Source organism: Bactrocera tryoni, chromosome 1 (genome assembly GCF_016617805.1).
Source record: "Bactrocera tryoni isolate S06 chromosome 1, CSIRO_BtryS06_freeze2, whole genome shotgun sequence".
Taxonomy (NCBI): Eukaryota; Metazoa; Arthropoda; class Insecta; order Diptera; family Tephritidae; genus Bactrocera; species Bactrocera tryoni.
The window spans coordinates 24,818,183-24,834,087 of NC_052499.1; the positions used below are offsets into that span (position 1 = coordinate 24,818,183).

At 36.2% G+C, this 15,905-nt stretch overlaps 1 protein-coding gene across 6 annotated transcripts in view; it reads left to right on the forward strand.

Annotated features, from left to right (window-relative positions):
• The window catches only part of LOC120772612, a 133,179-nt gene that overhangs the window by 81,494 nt on the left and 35,780 nt on the right, over window positions 1–15,905 (forward strand). For all 6 annotated transcript variants that reach the window (XM_040101338.1, XM_040101370.1, XM_040101330.1 and 3 more), the window contains one exon: window positions 13,386–13,484. The gene's annotated coding sequence lies outside the window, so the exon portion shown is untranslated. The remainder of the gene's footprint in view (window positions 1–13,385; window positions 13,485–15,905) is intronic.

Below are 15,905 nucleotides of genomic sequence, written 5' to 3' on the forward strand. Positions count from 1 at the left end.
CTCTGTACTCAACTCCAGTCTGAAACAATTTCAAACACCTAATAAATTCTGGTGGAAATTTGCTCCCTTGTCTGCCTATTTCGAAAAGATCCTGCACACTTTTGTGAACTCTTAACTTATATAAATAAAAGTGGCCCAAAGCGCGGAACAAACAGGAGTCTCGTTGATAAACGGAGAATGTTTTGCCTCAATTATGAGTAGCATCTCTCGTGTATAAATATATGTATGTTGTTGTCTTTAAGCTTTTGACGTACGGAACAGTATAGGAACGCACAACAGCCATTGGTTTGAGAGCTGCAGGCAATTTAATTACCGATTAATGCGCCCGAAGCCCTTGCAAATTTTTGTAGAAGTCAATTGAAATTGTCGAAGAACTTGATAGTGCTTGTAGTGATGGTGAGAACAGATATATTCGATTTGACATCTGATGGTATTACAGGGGTTCATATAAAGTATGCACTTCAAACGGTTGTATATACTTCCTTCAAAATGTGTTTCATAGATATCGTTGGATCCAACTTTTTATAGGGTTAAAGAGTGCAATAATGCCGTTCTGATACTCTATGGAGTTCGAAGCCTTCCAATATCATTTGACTCGAATATAATAGTTTTCAAGAAAGATCTTTTGCGTTTTTATTTTTAAGATATATATCAATATCAAGTATCTTTCATCTTACCGCAATTCACGATACAAGGACTGACGAAACCAGTCGAACCCTCTTTAAAATTAATTTCGTACAACACTTTCAAATTGTATTTCTTCAAAATGGGTATGAATTCTTAAGTTTAAAAAATGCCTAAAATTCATGCGTCTATACCAGAATACCCCCTTAATATCATATTCTTTCGTGAGGCCTACTTAAGTATTTGTCCATAGCTATTTGTTTTCAAATAAGGTTTAAAGTCTCAAAAACCATATGTGCCCCCAATAGATTATAAATTTACTCACAGTGATCCCCATATTAGCATTATTATTGGCATACAATTTCTAAGTAACCGAGTGATTGGACATTTCTAAGCCCTTTGCTTGAAAATACTTTGAAATTCATTTAGAAAAAAATATAAATCGATAAGAAACAATAATTCAAAACGATTTTTTTGGATTTTATTTTTGCAAGCTACAACTCGTGTAGCTCGTCACGTACCTTCATAAAGTCAGGAATGGCTGGCTCAAGGTGAATATTAATTGCTCGATAACTTGACAAAACTCGTCTAGCAATTTAGCACATTGACACCCATAACCACGAAATAGCTCGGCGACTACATAGAAATCATGACGACTGCTTGAATCATTGTAAGGCGCAATAATAATTAGCTCCAGATGAATGAGTTAGCTTAGATTATTGGACTCGTATTTTCTATATGTTTGCTCTAATATGTTCTAGCTGCAGACTCATACATGTATATACATATTATGTATGTATGTATATACTATATGTGTGTTATTTTCGAGGGGCTAGGTCTGCTTTCAGCATTAATATCATATATGTACATACGTACATATATACGAAAGTATATTCATGCGTTTGGATAATTGAAATTCATAGCGCATGCGCGCACTAAAAAAAATAGATATTGTTACCAAATCGAGGTGATTGGAATTTTTATATTTAACACACAAAGGCCGACGTGTAGACTTAAGCGTTCATGAAGGTATATGTGACGATTGCCATTGACAATCGTGCCAAAGGAAAACCAGACTGCTGAAAAATAATTGGCAGAAATCGCGTCGCCCGAAGTGTACGCAATGCAACAAGAACTAATAAAGCAAATAACTTTTTACAAAGTGAAAGGTAATTGTCTTCGATTCACCAAATCGTGTCGGGTGTCGAATAGATCAAACAACTGGTATAATACAAATAGACTGGCATAATCGTAGTACAAACCGAATAGCAAGCAGTTATGCCACTTTACTCCTTTCTACAAGTACTGTATTAGTACCAAATTTAAGATGGGTGAGATAGCAAGCTTTGAAACGTACTGACAATCAGATAGATCCTTTTTACATGCCGTTTTCGCTTACCATAAGGGAAGGGCGTAAAACTCCAAAATAAATAATATGTTTTACGAGATGAACGAGACAGTTCAATTCTTTACTTTTAAAATAGTTGTTGTTGTAGCGGCAAGAAAATTCCCGGATGTAAATTTTGAGGAATGCTGCCGAATAGACCGTCCTTAGTCGATTAAAAATTCATGTCCTTTCCGGCTATAAAAACTCGACTGTGATGGGAACGGACTTTGGAGGCAGTGGTCATAAGGAATTTTGAACTTTTTGTTTGTTTTTAATAATTTGGATCATTTAGCATTTTTCATTCTATTTGAATACGGTACTTTGAACATTTTTGAGTCAAATACCACTTTTTTTAGCACTGATTTCCCAGAAATCTCGGCATGATTTGGCTTAATTATCGATTGTAGACATCACTATACTTAATTGCATTCAAAAACTCACTGAAGAATTATTGCTTGAAATATGCAAAAGAAAGCGATCATTGGACTAAGAACAAGAAACACAAGTTATGAAGAGCTAAGTTCGGGTGTCACCGAACATTTTATACTCTCGCATGATAAAGTGATAATCGAGATTTCATTATCCGTCTTTTACATATTTTTCAAATACCGTATTTGTGTAAAGTTTTATTCCGCTTTCATCATTGGTTCCTAATGTACATACATATATATTATACAGAGAAGGCATCAGATGGAATTCAAAGTAGCGTTATATTGGAAGAAGGCGTGTTTGTGAACCGATTTCACCCATATTTCATTGTCACATGTCATTAAGGTGTCATGTAGGCAGTTTATTATCTAAATTGCTGACTTATGCATTTTTGCATAAAGGCTACAGACAGTCCTAACCATTGGGTTTTTTCTTGTTGTTGTAACAGCATTGTAGTAATTTTTGGCCAATTTCGTGCATTTCATTTAAGTTTCAACCGAATTTTAATGACATTTCGTTTCAATTTCATTTCATTTTAACATTTAGTGTTTCTGACGTTTTTTGTTATTCGGTTAACGCACTTTTAGTGATAATTTCAACATAACCTTTGTATGGGAGGTTAATATTAATAACAATTAATATTTTTCAAAAGTTATATTTTTTATTCAAAGTAGTTTCCTTGTGCTTCGATACAGCGTTTAGGCCGGTCAATTAGCATTTAAAATGAGTGTTTAAGGTCATTTCTTTTGGATAGCTGAAATGTCCTGAAACCAGTGTCCTTTCATGGGCAAATGAAATTTTCCAAATTGGTAAAAATCACAGGGTGCCAGATCAGGTGAGTAGGGTGAGTGATTAATGGTTAATATGGAGTTTTTTGTCAAAAAATCAATGACAAGTGTCGACCGATGACACGGCGCATTATCGTGCAACAGGCGCCAGGACCCTGCCTCACGGTATTGTGGTCGAGCACGACGAATGCGTGACAAAAGGCGCTTCATAACACCAAGGTAAAATTCAGCATGAATCGTTTGGCCAAGTGGGACGAACTCTCGGTGTACAGTACCCTCGGAATCGTAAAAACAAATCAGCATTGTCTTTATTTTTGACTTCTGAAGACGACCGAATTCTGATCATCACAAAGGTCCTCACGACCTTCTTGGAATCGCTTAAACCACTCATGCACATTACTACGGGATAGGCACTGATCACCAAAAACTTTTTTCATCATTTGAAATGTTTCAGTAAACGTTTTCCCAAGTTTAAAACCAAATTTAATATTTGTTCTTTGTTCAAAATGCATTTTACGTCCGATGACCAAAAGCTGTTGTCACTTTTTGATCGATAACATCGATTGTAGTTATCCAATTGTCTTAAAATCTTTACGAAATGTCAACAAGAGATCAAACTTTTTATTTCATATACCCACCAATAGGTGGCGCCACCAGAAACAGTTATATTTAAAAAGTTCTGTTCCTTTTGCGACTGACCTTGTATATATAAGCTTATTATAGATTTTGATATATATTTATATATATTCTTATGTTCATTTCATGTCGTATATATGCAAAAGTATGTGCTCAGGCGTATACTAGAATACATGTTTGTCACTTGCATACACCAACATACATATGTATGTACATATTATGTTATGTAATCACCCATGACAGCGCATTTCCGTTCTCTGCCCATATCCGTTAATATGCACTTCCACTCTTGTGATCATTAAATCCTAAACCAATTATTATTACACCACTTCACCTTCTATTTATTTGATTTCGATGAATATCAGTGCTTTGCAGTCTTTTCAAATTAAGTCAAAGAAATCGAATTTAATACACAGGCATATATGTATATAGTATACTCCATTTTATATGTTTAACGAATACTATACAAGTACATTACATACATGGGAGATATAATAGTTTCTTGATTTTATTAATAATCCTTTCTTATTAAGTAAGTTAAACGAGAAATTCTAAAATATAAGATAAATGGATAGTTTGAGAATAAATGTTCGTCTCATTTTACTTCTGTCTCTACAACTACATTAACTATAGAATTTGTGAGTTAGAAGAATTCGTATAATAATTGCTACTTGATGGAAACCGGCCGAGTTTACAACAGCGCGCCAGTCGTTCGTACTTTTCGCTGTTTGGCGCTGATTTAAGATTCCAAGTGTAGCCAGGCCCTTCACCACCTGATTTTTCCAATGGCGGGTACTTCGTCGAATACTTTCAGAACATGCAGCTTTGAAATCAACGAAGAGGTGGTGCGTGTCGATTCTCTTTTCGCGGTGATTTTCCAGGCCTAAAGCCACACTGATAAAGTCAAATCAGTTTGTAGACGATGGGCTTTAATCTTTCACACAATACGCTTCATAGAACCTTATATGCGATGTTAAGGAGGCTTATGCCACAGTAGTTGACGCAGATTGTAAGGTCTCCCATTTTGTGGTTTGGGTAGAGCACACTTAAATTCCAATCGTCGGGATTGCTTTCGTCCAACCATATTCTACAAAGAAGCTGATGCATGTTTCTTACCATTTCTTCGCCACCGTGTTTGAATAGCTCCGCCGGCAATCCATCGGCACTCGCTGCCTTATTGTTCTTTAGGCGGATAATTGCTACTCGAACTTCTCCATGGTCGGGTAATGTAATGTCTGCTGCATCGTCATCGGTTGGAGAATCGGGTTCGCCATCTCCTGATGTTATGCTTTTACTGCCATTCAGCAGGTTGGAGAAGTGTTCCCTCTATAATTTTAGTATGCTCTGGGTGTCGTTCACTAGATCACCGCTGGGGGCTCTACAAGAGCATGCTCCGGTCTTGAAACCTTCTGTTAGTCACCGCATCTTTTCGTAGAATTTCCGAGTATTACTTCTGTCGGCCAGCTTGTCAAGCTCTTCATACTCATGCATTTCTCTTCCTCGACTCGCTTCTCTCTTCAACTCTCATGTGTACTTCCGAACCCGATAAGATTCCATGAATACAGAAAAATTAATTAATCACTTTTTTGACGAATTCGGAAATATTTGGGGTTTAAAGAAAGCTCTTTTTCACAATAAATATTTTCTAGGTACGTAATTCTTCACAAAGTTCGCGACTTGAGCCATTTCTAAAACTTTCAGAAAGCCCCTTTTAAAGAGATTCTAATTGCACCAGTGCTGCCATGTCAATGTATGAAAAGTTCTAGATAAGCCTACGATCATCTATATATACATATATGTATATATATTATATATATAAGTATATCATAATGTATATATTATAACAACTCCGCATCTCATAAATGTATTTATATGCGCGACGTGCTCGACTTTGTCGTTTATAAGTACAAATATGCAGACATCCGTTAGACGTGTATAGGATGATTAATATACTCGCTCATAATCACATCACATCCTCATATATGTATACATATGTATGTATGTATATACTACGTATAATATGCAAATGAATACAGTATTTCCTTTGATAATTGATTTCATATTAATTTATGTATATAGGTATGTATGTACCTGTGCTTCCAGCTCACTTTATTGATTTTATATGATTATATTCTAATCGAATTCCGTTCATTCGTCGTTGGCAACATTGTGCCGCACTTAGACAACTACTATTGCTTAATAAAAACAAAAAATAATGCGACACATATCTTTTATATGCAATAGTTAGTAGTAAGAGTTTATATTATATATATATATGTATAATATATAATTATATATATATATGTATAAACGCATGAAAAATAATTACATCAATGTCTCAATTTAGCATAAATTTTCTAGAAGTCAACAAATTGTTTATAAACATTCTGTTTATTTTAGTTTATATGTCATAGCAATTGAATAAGGAAGTCAATAAACAAATAAATTAAATTGTTATAGTTTTTGTGAACGCATTTGGTTTTTAATTGAGATCGTAATATTGTCAAAAGCGCATTTTTACATTTTTACGCACACAATGTAACTATTTCGCGCTTGAATGTATGCCATATAAGGGCAACTAATCGCAAGACGCAACTTCCGAGCGTGAATAACTGTACTCAGACACTGAATGTAACTAACTGTTTAGATATCCAGTTCAATTTCACATGTTAATATTCGTTATCAAACGAAAACGGAAAACTCTTAAAGGGATCATAACGTTTTTGATTTATTTTTGCGGTCAATGATGCATTAAAAAATTATTAAACTTTTGAATTGTTATTTTTTGTTTTGCGATCCGGAAAATCTTTAGTTTTTAACCTTTAATCCTAAAGACCAGATTGAAAAAATATACATATTAAAAACTAAGTTAAAAAAAATCTATTTCTAAAATATTAATCGCAAATACTCTAGAACGCTGGTCGTCAAACTTACACACTCAAACGATTTATATTTGAACATTTTTCTTATTTTGATTTTAGCATTGAAAATTAAAAAAATGGATCTTTAATCTTGGATTTAAAATTCGATTTATAATGCTTAATCTCGAAATTGAAATTGAAAATTAAAAAAATTATTTTTAATGCAAGATATCGCATTGAAACTGAAAATCTAATTTTGGTCTGGTCAACAGATCAAGGCCTAATTAGTCCTAACAATTGTCCGTCCACGCTGACGAATTAAACCAAGCGAGGCGGAGCTTTTGAATAATAGTTTTCTAAGCCTCGCCACCTTATTTTTCTTTTCAAAGCTGCTACAAAAATTCTTCCAAGACTGTCGCTTTACGCAGCATCTTTTTGAAGTCCCTTAGAAGACTAGAGCTCTTTGCTCCGGCAAGGGGCTTCGTTTTGTGCTTGAGTCGCAGAGTAGGATAATTTCTATTGCTATATTTATTTTTAGCAGAATTGTAGTTTTATTCTTAAACTCTAATTATTTGGGTATAATAGTTGGACTTTTGGATAGCTAGCTCTATATACAACTTTTCATTATTCAATAAAACAATAATAATATTTTGATTTTGAATATCTATTATATATAATATAAAGAGTGATCCATTTCGATGTGACCTACTTTTTAAAAGAAAAAACACAGAAACTTCAAATTTTATGGGGAATAATTATTATCATTCGAAAGCACATTATTTGGCGTTTATGTTTTGAAGATTAACTCTTCAAAATGTTGGCCGCGGTTACGACTTAGATGGTCCATCCGTTGAGTACCATTTTCGATGGCTCGTTGGAGCATATCGACTTGTAACTGGCGAATGACATGCCTGTTTCGATCCACGGTCTGAATCGAAGCGGGATTGTCCGCATAGACTTTAGACTTTACATATCTCCACAGGAAAAAGTGTAACGGTGTGATATCACACGATTTTGTGGGCCAATCGACCGACCCAAAACGTGAAATTATCTGCTGACCGAAGTGTTCTTTCAATAAATCCATTGATTGAAACGATGTGTGGGAGTGGCGCCGTCTTGTTGAAACCAAATGTCACAGAGATCACGAGCTTCAATTTCAAACATCAAACAGTCTGTTATCAGGGCGCAATAACGGTTGCCAAAGACGGTTACGTTCTCACCGGCATCATTTTTGAAGAAATATGGACCGATGATTCCACCGGCCCACAAAATGACAGCTCTTGAATCTTCACGTTGCTCTTTGTGTGGCAATTTTGCTTTTTTACATACCCATTGAGCTCGAAAACGTCGGGTCTTCTTGGATCTTTTCTCAGAGCAATGTAACATCGCCTGGGAAGGTCGACCGGCTTCAGTTCTTGCAAAAGCTGTATTTAGTGCGCTTTTAGTTTGAGATCTCGACGTAAAATGCACCAAGTCATTCCATAATTCGGTCCGACCGCCACTAAGCAATTAGTGGTTGAATGGTTGTTTTTAATCTTTATAATAAGTAAATTCATGTGTTATTCAGCATAATTTTCCCAATTTGCTTCGAAAAACTAATTACGTTTTTATGTATGTACTTATTAAAAATATGGAAAAATAACTATAATTTATAGGTAATATATGTACGTATGCACCTATGCAATTACGATTGACACCAACATTTAGTGTTTTTGAAAAATATTTACGAGCAATTCGTGCTAAATTGCAGTCGCGGTTAATATTTGTGAAATCTATGTATGTAGTGCTTTGGCGCATTTTCCACACTCTTAATAAACACATCCACGCAAATATGCAGATAAGTATGTACATATGTATGTAAGCATGTGTGTGTCTACACCCAAATACCAGAGTGAGGCAAGCCCAAGTTTGGACGAACTTCAGTTTGCATCACTCAGCTAAGTTGTGCAAACGTATTTAAATCAATAAATGGCTAATAGCTAGAAAAAATCACAAAAACAAAACAAAAACTAAATTATAAAGCAGCAACAACGTAGAAAAACCACAACAAAGAATCAAACGCCAAGCACGAAGTGAAGGAGCCAAGCGATTGCGGTAAGTTCAGCGCACAGCTAGAACAATATAGCGAGAAATAAACAACAACAACACCAACAACTACAAATGTGCAACGAAAACCTGGCTAAGCCGTTGGCCAAATTCGTACCTTTACATACACACAAACATAGACAAACATGCATCTTAGTGGCAGCGCAAGAGCAATTTGCTTTTTTGTTGCAAACTCAACGAAAATGTTGACTTAAAAATTTTCTCACGTAACAGGCGAACGATGCGACACTAATAACACATTTGCAACAGCAACTACAACAACAACAACAACAACAGTCTCGGTGGCAATAGTGATCGTTAAAGTAGTGCAACAAAATGGACAAAGAACGAGCAGCAAAAACTTGGTCACCACAACAACAAACATAATTAAGACAAAACCAAGGCACCGGTGGAAAAAACAAACTACAATAACAACAATTTCAATGCCCAAAGTAAATAAAAATATGCATACAAAAAGCCAATGCTTTCAAAATACCAAACCAAACCGAACCAATTGAGCGTACAAGTGGTTTAGGTAACATGAAATAACAACAACAACAACGAACACTTATTACAACCATGCAATAGACAACCAAGAGCGGCACAAGTCGGTGAAGCGTGGCCCAAATCGCGCAGCTTAGCAGTGTTTTAGCTTAGCAAAAACTTCAATTGCCAATTCTTGCTGCTGTTGTTGGTGTTCATACTATGCAACAACAACAGGCATGGTATGGCGTTAAGCCAAAGCAACATGCGCAACAGGGTTTTAGCTTCCATTCCAGCGTAACGCAATATTCTACGGCCAAATATTTGGTTTGCAGTGCCAACAACAACAGCAGTTATTTGCGAGTATTTGCCACAACAACAAAGCGGAGCAACAGCAAACACAATACTTGTATTTTGCAAATTGCATACCCCGCAAGAAATTCCATGACATTTTTATACTCTCGCAACAAAGTTGATAAGGAGAGTATTATAGTTTTGTTCACATAACGGTTGTTTGTAAGTCCTAAAACTAAAAGAGTCAGATATAGGGTTATATATACCAAAGTGATCAGGGTGACGAGTAGAGTCGAAATCCGGATGTCTGTCCGTCTGTCCGTCCGTCTGTCCGTCCGTGCAAGCTGTAACTTGAGTAAAAATTGTGATATCATGATGAAACTTGGTACACGTATTTCTTGGCTCCATAAGAAAGGTTAAGTTCGAAGATGGGCAAATCGACCCACTGCCACGCCCACAAAATGGCGGAAAACCGAAAACCTATAAAGTGTCATAACTAAGCCATAAATAAAGATATTAAAGTGAAATTTGGCACAAAGGATCGCGTGGGGAGGGAAAAGCATATTTGGACGTAATTTTTTTGGAAAAGTGGGCGTGGCCCCGCCCCCTTCTAAGTTTTTTGTACATATCTCGGAAACTACTACAGCTATGTCAACCAAACTCTACAGAGCCGTTTTTTTAAGGCATTTCCATATACAGTTCAAAAATGGAAGAAATCGGATAATAACCACGCCCACCTCCCATACAAAGGTTATGTTGAAAATCACTAAAAGTGCGTTAACCGACTAACAAAAAACGTCAGAAACACTAAATTTTACGGAAAAAATGGCAGAAGGAAGCTGCACCCAGACTTTTTTTTTTTAATTTAAAATGGGCGTGGCGTCGCTCACTTATGGACCAAGAATCATATCTCGGGAACTACTAGACCGATTTCAATGAAATTTCGTACATAATATTTTCTTCACACCCTGATGACATGTACGAAATATGGGGGAAATCGGTTGACATCACGCCTTCTTCTAATATAACGCTATTTTGAATTCCATCTGATGCTTGCCTTCTATAATGTATAATACAGTATAAACATTAGGAACCAATGATGATAGCGGAATAAAACTTTACAAAAATACGGTATTTGAAGAAAATATTTTGACGAATAAAAAATATGTAAATGACGGATAATGAAATCTCGATTACCACTTTATCATGCGAGAGTATAAAATGTTCGGTGACACCCGAACTTAGCCCGTCCGTACTTGTTGGTTTGGTATTTATGATTGACGATTAAAAATATTGAATCAATACATCTTAAAGCGAAACAAACGGCTGAAATGTTTGCTTATTTTTTCTAGACAATTGAGAAAATTTGTTAACATACTTTTCGGAGCAAAGAAACGATTTCCTGTGCAGTGCACTGTAGCACGGCTTAAGGAAACTAGTAGTTTTACCATGGAAATGTTTGAGTCGATCCATCGATTTATAAGAGATATTGATATCCTCTGCTATCTTTCTGATGTCAACACGACGAGTTTAACCTTTTCAAGGCACATAACTCATTGTAAAAAAGTTAGTTTTCAAATCCATCAAGCCGCTTGTGTATTTGCACCTTTTAAATTGTACTCTTTGCTGAACATTTTAGTCTTCCAAAGCTGACATAGCGGCATTGCAAAATAATGTCGTCCAAATGACCATTACCTCCTTCGTTCAGTGCTACTATATACATACATATATACATACATATTTACATTGTATGTGTATCTGGGGTATATATCTATGCACATATTTGTCGTTGTTTGTAGACGGCGGCATCCATGCGCCAAATGGCAGTTGTGAGAAGCATTTACAAACACACATACATACATAAATATTTATTGTTTACATAATGGAACGTATGAAGGCTCAAATGGCCCAGATGACGTACATATATATATACAAACTATATAATACATATACGATACATGTATGTGTGCCAAGGTACTCGTATGGGCAGCAACACTTGCTGCACCAACAACAGCAACGGCAACAGCAGCTGCATGCCAAATAACTTAATGGCGTCTAATGGTGATTGTTTTTCTTGTTGCAATACATTGTTTACTATTTACGCCTCATTGTTCCATTTGTCGTTGTTGTTATTGTTCTTTTTTGGCACTAGCGGCTTTTCTATTGGCAAATGTGTGGCGAGCGCCAATCGAATCAAGTAACCGTGATATGTACATGTGTGTGTATGTGTCTGCCTTCTGCTGCATTCGCTGGTGGGTTGGTGACTGTACGGCGGTCGAACGGTCGATCGTTTTGGTTGCTTCGTTAACTCTTTGGTATGCAATTCATTTACTCAAACGCGCGGCTGTGGCAATTTTTCGCTCGAACCTTTTAGGCATACTTAACCAAATGCATGCAAATATGTATATGTATACTTATGTATGTATGTAAGTATGTATGTATATAATTGTCATTGTTGTTGTACATATCAATTGCTCTGTTTACTGTTGTTTCTCATTGGTAATTTAATGCCAAAGTTTCGCTGCACTTTATTACATATCAAATCACTGATGTTGTTGTAATTGTTGTTGTTGTTGAAAGTACTTGCTTACGTTTGTGCCAAAGTGTTTTTCCTAGTCATAGCAAAAATTCTGGATATTTCTTAATATGATATACTCACATAGCATACATGCATACAAACATACATACATACATACATATATGGTATATATGTATGTATGTATATGTGCATAAAATTGCATATATGTACATATGTATATAAGCACACAAGTGTTGCTAAAAATTGTTGCTGCAATAATAATTCTAGCCTTTGGCTGCTCACAAGCTCTTCACACTTCCAAACTAATAGACCTAAGTGTGTATGTGTGTACGCTTGTAAGTGTTTGCTCGCGCTTAGAAATTTGACTTTTGACTTAACGCGCGCTACCCGTGTTGTTGTGAAAATTTAGTAAGGCCAAGCGCTTGGCCGAATTCAATCTGCAGCGTCCAACTTCTTTGGCTTACAAGCAGCTCTTTTGTTTCTCAGGCTTTTGTTGACCACGCCACTGATTATCGACCGGCCAAGATTTGAATGAATGAACGCTCGGTCAGCAGCAGCAGCGTGTAGGCAACTTGAATGGCATACATACATATACATATACATATGTACATGCATTCTTTTTTTATTTTTCATTTTAATCGCTGCGATCAGTGTGTGAATTATTTTTCAGCTTGCATTTTTACTTCATTATTAATTTAAGATTTTATTGCTTTTTCTCGTTGCTAGCTAACGATCTCCAACAGGGTCGTAACGAGCCAATCGAGAAATTTCACTTTGAAGCTTTGGATTATAATTGAATATTTCTATTAATTTTTAATTGCATATCTTCACATGTTAATTCTTAAGAAAAGAGCATTAAAATATAATAAAAATAAATAATATTTGTATACTTCTATGTGTATGCTGCACTTTTGCTGCTGATATCTTTATTATAAATTTCTATGTTTTTTATATATTCTTGAAATAAAAATTATGCTATTTTTTCTGTAACCACATCCGCAATGAAAAGAAGATGGCAATAATATAAAAACTTCTAAGCGTTAAGAGATTTTCCATTTTTTATTGCCAGTTGCCTTATTTTTGTAATACCAAAAATCTTAATTAAAAATAATTTTTAAATTTTTAATACCAAGTACTGGACTAAAGTATTAAAGAAAAAAACTTTTTGTTTCAAAAATTTAATTAAAAAATTAATTTTCATTTTTAACCCCAAATACCGGTATTTCTGATGGAAAACGTTTTCATTTTCTTATTTTCAGACCTGAAAGATTGCCACTGAGTTCGCCTTCCAAAGTTCCACTAGTGTTTTGCGAGATACTTTCAAAAATAATTTTTTGCTGGAACTTCACAACAAAAATGTGAGTACATAGAATTGTTTTAACTCACAAATAATATTCTATATCGTCACCTGAAATGCAAAATAACGTATCATCAAAAAATCTAAATTGAGTGTCTTATTGATTACGATTCTTCTTCTTCTTAATTGGCGTAGACACCGCTTACGCGATTATAGCCGAGTTAACAACAGCGCGCCAGTCGTTTCTTCTTTTCGCTGCGTGGCGCCAATTGGATATTCCAAGCGAAGCCAGGTCCTTCTCCACTTGGTCCTTCCAACGGAGTGGAGGTCTTCCCCTTCCTCTGCTTCCCCCGGCGGGTACTGCGTCGAATATTTTCAGAGCTGGAGTGTTTTCGTCCATTCGGACAACATGACCTAGCTAGCGTAGCCGCTGTCTTTAAATTCGCTGAACTATGTCAATGTCGTCGTATATCTCGTACAGCTCATCGTTCCATCGAATGCGATATTCGCCGTGGCCATTGCGCTAAGGACCATAAATCTTTCGCAGAACCTTTCTCCCGAAAACTCGTAACGTCGACTCATCGGTTGCTGTCATCGACCAAGCCTCTGCACCATATAGCAGGACGGGAATTATGAGTGAATTATAGAGTTTAGCTTTTGTTCGTCGAGAGAGGACTTTACTTTTCAATTGCCTACTCAGTCCGAAGTAGCTCCTGTTGGCAAGAGCAATCCTGCGTTGGATTTCCAGGCTGACATTACGATTCACTACTTCAAATTATATATACATAATATTACATATGTATAGGTTTGTTTCGTCGAAAAAAGACCTTTTTTAATGAATTTTTTTTAGAAAAAATTATTGCTGTAGGTTTATTTTACTTATTATTATATGAAAGCACAACATTCGAAGGATACTTAAAAAAAGTTTTATCGAAAAACAGCGAGGAATAACGGATTTATCGTCGATCTCTGCAGGCACCTCGAAAAGAAGTTTTTGTGCGGTGACCAGCACAACCCGTTATTCAACCTGCTGTAACTTCGTTAGTTTTTCTCCGAATACCTAAAACCGTCGTGATGGCCATCAGACCTTCTTCGATTCAGCTTTTTTATTATCAAAAAAAATGCGTCCTCGGTTGTCAAACCTTGCACACTTGCTGAACTAGCCAGAATCTTCACAAATTCGTAAATCAGGCGAATGTGGTGGTTGCGGCACGATATAAGTTGAAAATGTGGCGAAATTATCACGAAGAACCAATGCAGTATGAGGTGGTGCATTATCGCACTTCTTTGTTCAATAAATTCAGACATGGTAAAAATCGAAGGATTCACTTTTAGAGCCTCACAAAGCGACGCGTATCTGAAATACTAAATGGTTTGACGTGAAATTTGGCATAGATGTTACAAACAGTACTACCAACTTACAGAAAAAAATTAAAAAAAAAAGTTTGCGTTTCGAAAAACACGCGAAGTATAAATTAAAAATTCACCTTTCAATTTGATCACAGTAGTATGTAACCTGCTGACACATTCCAAATTTTACTGTGTTTCTTTAGAAGTTTGCCAAGATATGCCTCTTAGCTGGCTTATAGATAGAACTAAGGTAGCGATGGAACTATCAAACTTAGGTCAATCAAATGTCTAATATGTGATAACTAAGAAAGTTAAAAAATCGGTAGATTCCGTTTGAATAGTGTAAATTGGCATTTTTTAAGCATTCTTGTATCATCTGCTACTTCTTCTTTTCCTTGATTGGCATAGACACCACTTACGCGGTTATAGTCGAGTTTACAACATCGCGCCAGTCGTTCTTCCTTTTCGCTGTTTGGCGCCAATTCGAGATTCCAAGTGTAGTGAAGCCTCTCTCTACCTGGTCTTTCCAACGGAGTGGAGGTCTTCCTCTTTCTCTCGCTCTCCCGGCGGGTACTGCGACTAAAACTGACGGAGTTGAAGTGTTTTCATCCATTTGGACGTCAAAACCTAGCCATCGTAGCCGCTGTCACTTCATTCGCTGAACTATGTATGTCAATGAGGTCGTGTAACTCGTACATCTCATAGTTTCATCGAATGCGATATTCGCAGTTGCCAATGCGCAAATAACCATAAACCTCTCGCAGAACCTTTCTCTCAAAAAGTCGTATCGCCAACTCATCAGATGTTGTCGACGTCCATACTTTTGCAACGTAGAGCCGGACGGGAATAATGAGTGATTTATAGAGTTTGGTTTTTGTTCGCCGAGAGAGTATTTTATTTATTGGCAATAGTTATACTTCGTTGGATTTCGAGGCTTCGACCTTCTATGTTAATACTGATTTCGAGACAGACGAAATTATCTACGACATCGAAGTTATGAATGTCAACAACGCCGTAGGAGTCAAGTCGCTGGTGCGACGACTATTTGTTTGACGACAGAAGATATTTCGTCGTTCCCTCGTTCACTGCCAGACCCAATTGCTTCATTTCCTTATCCAGTCTGGAGAAAGCA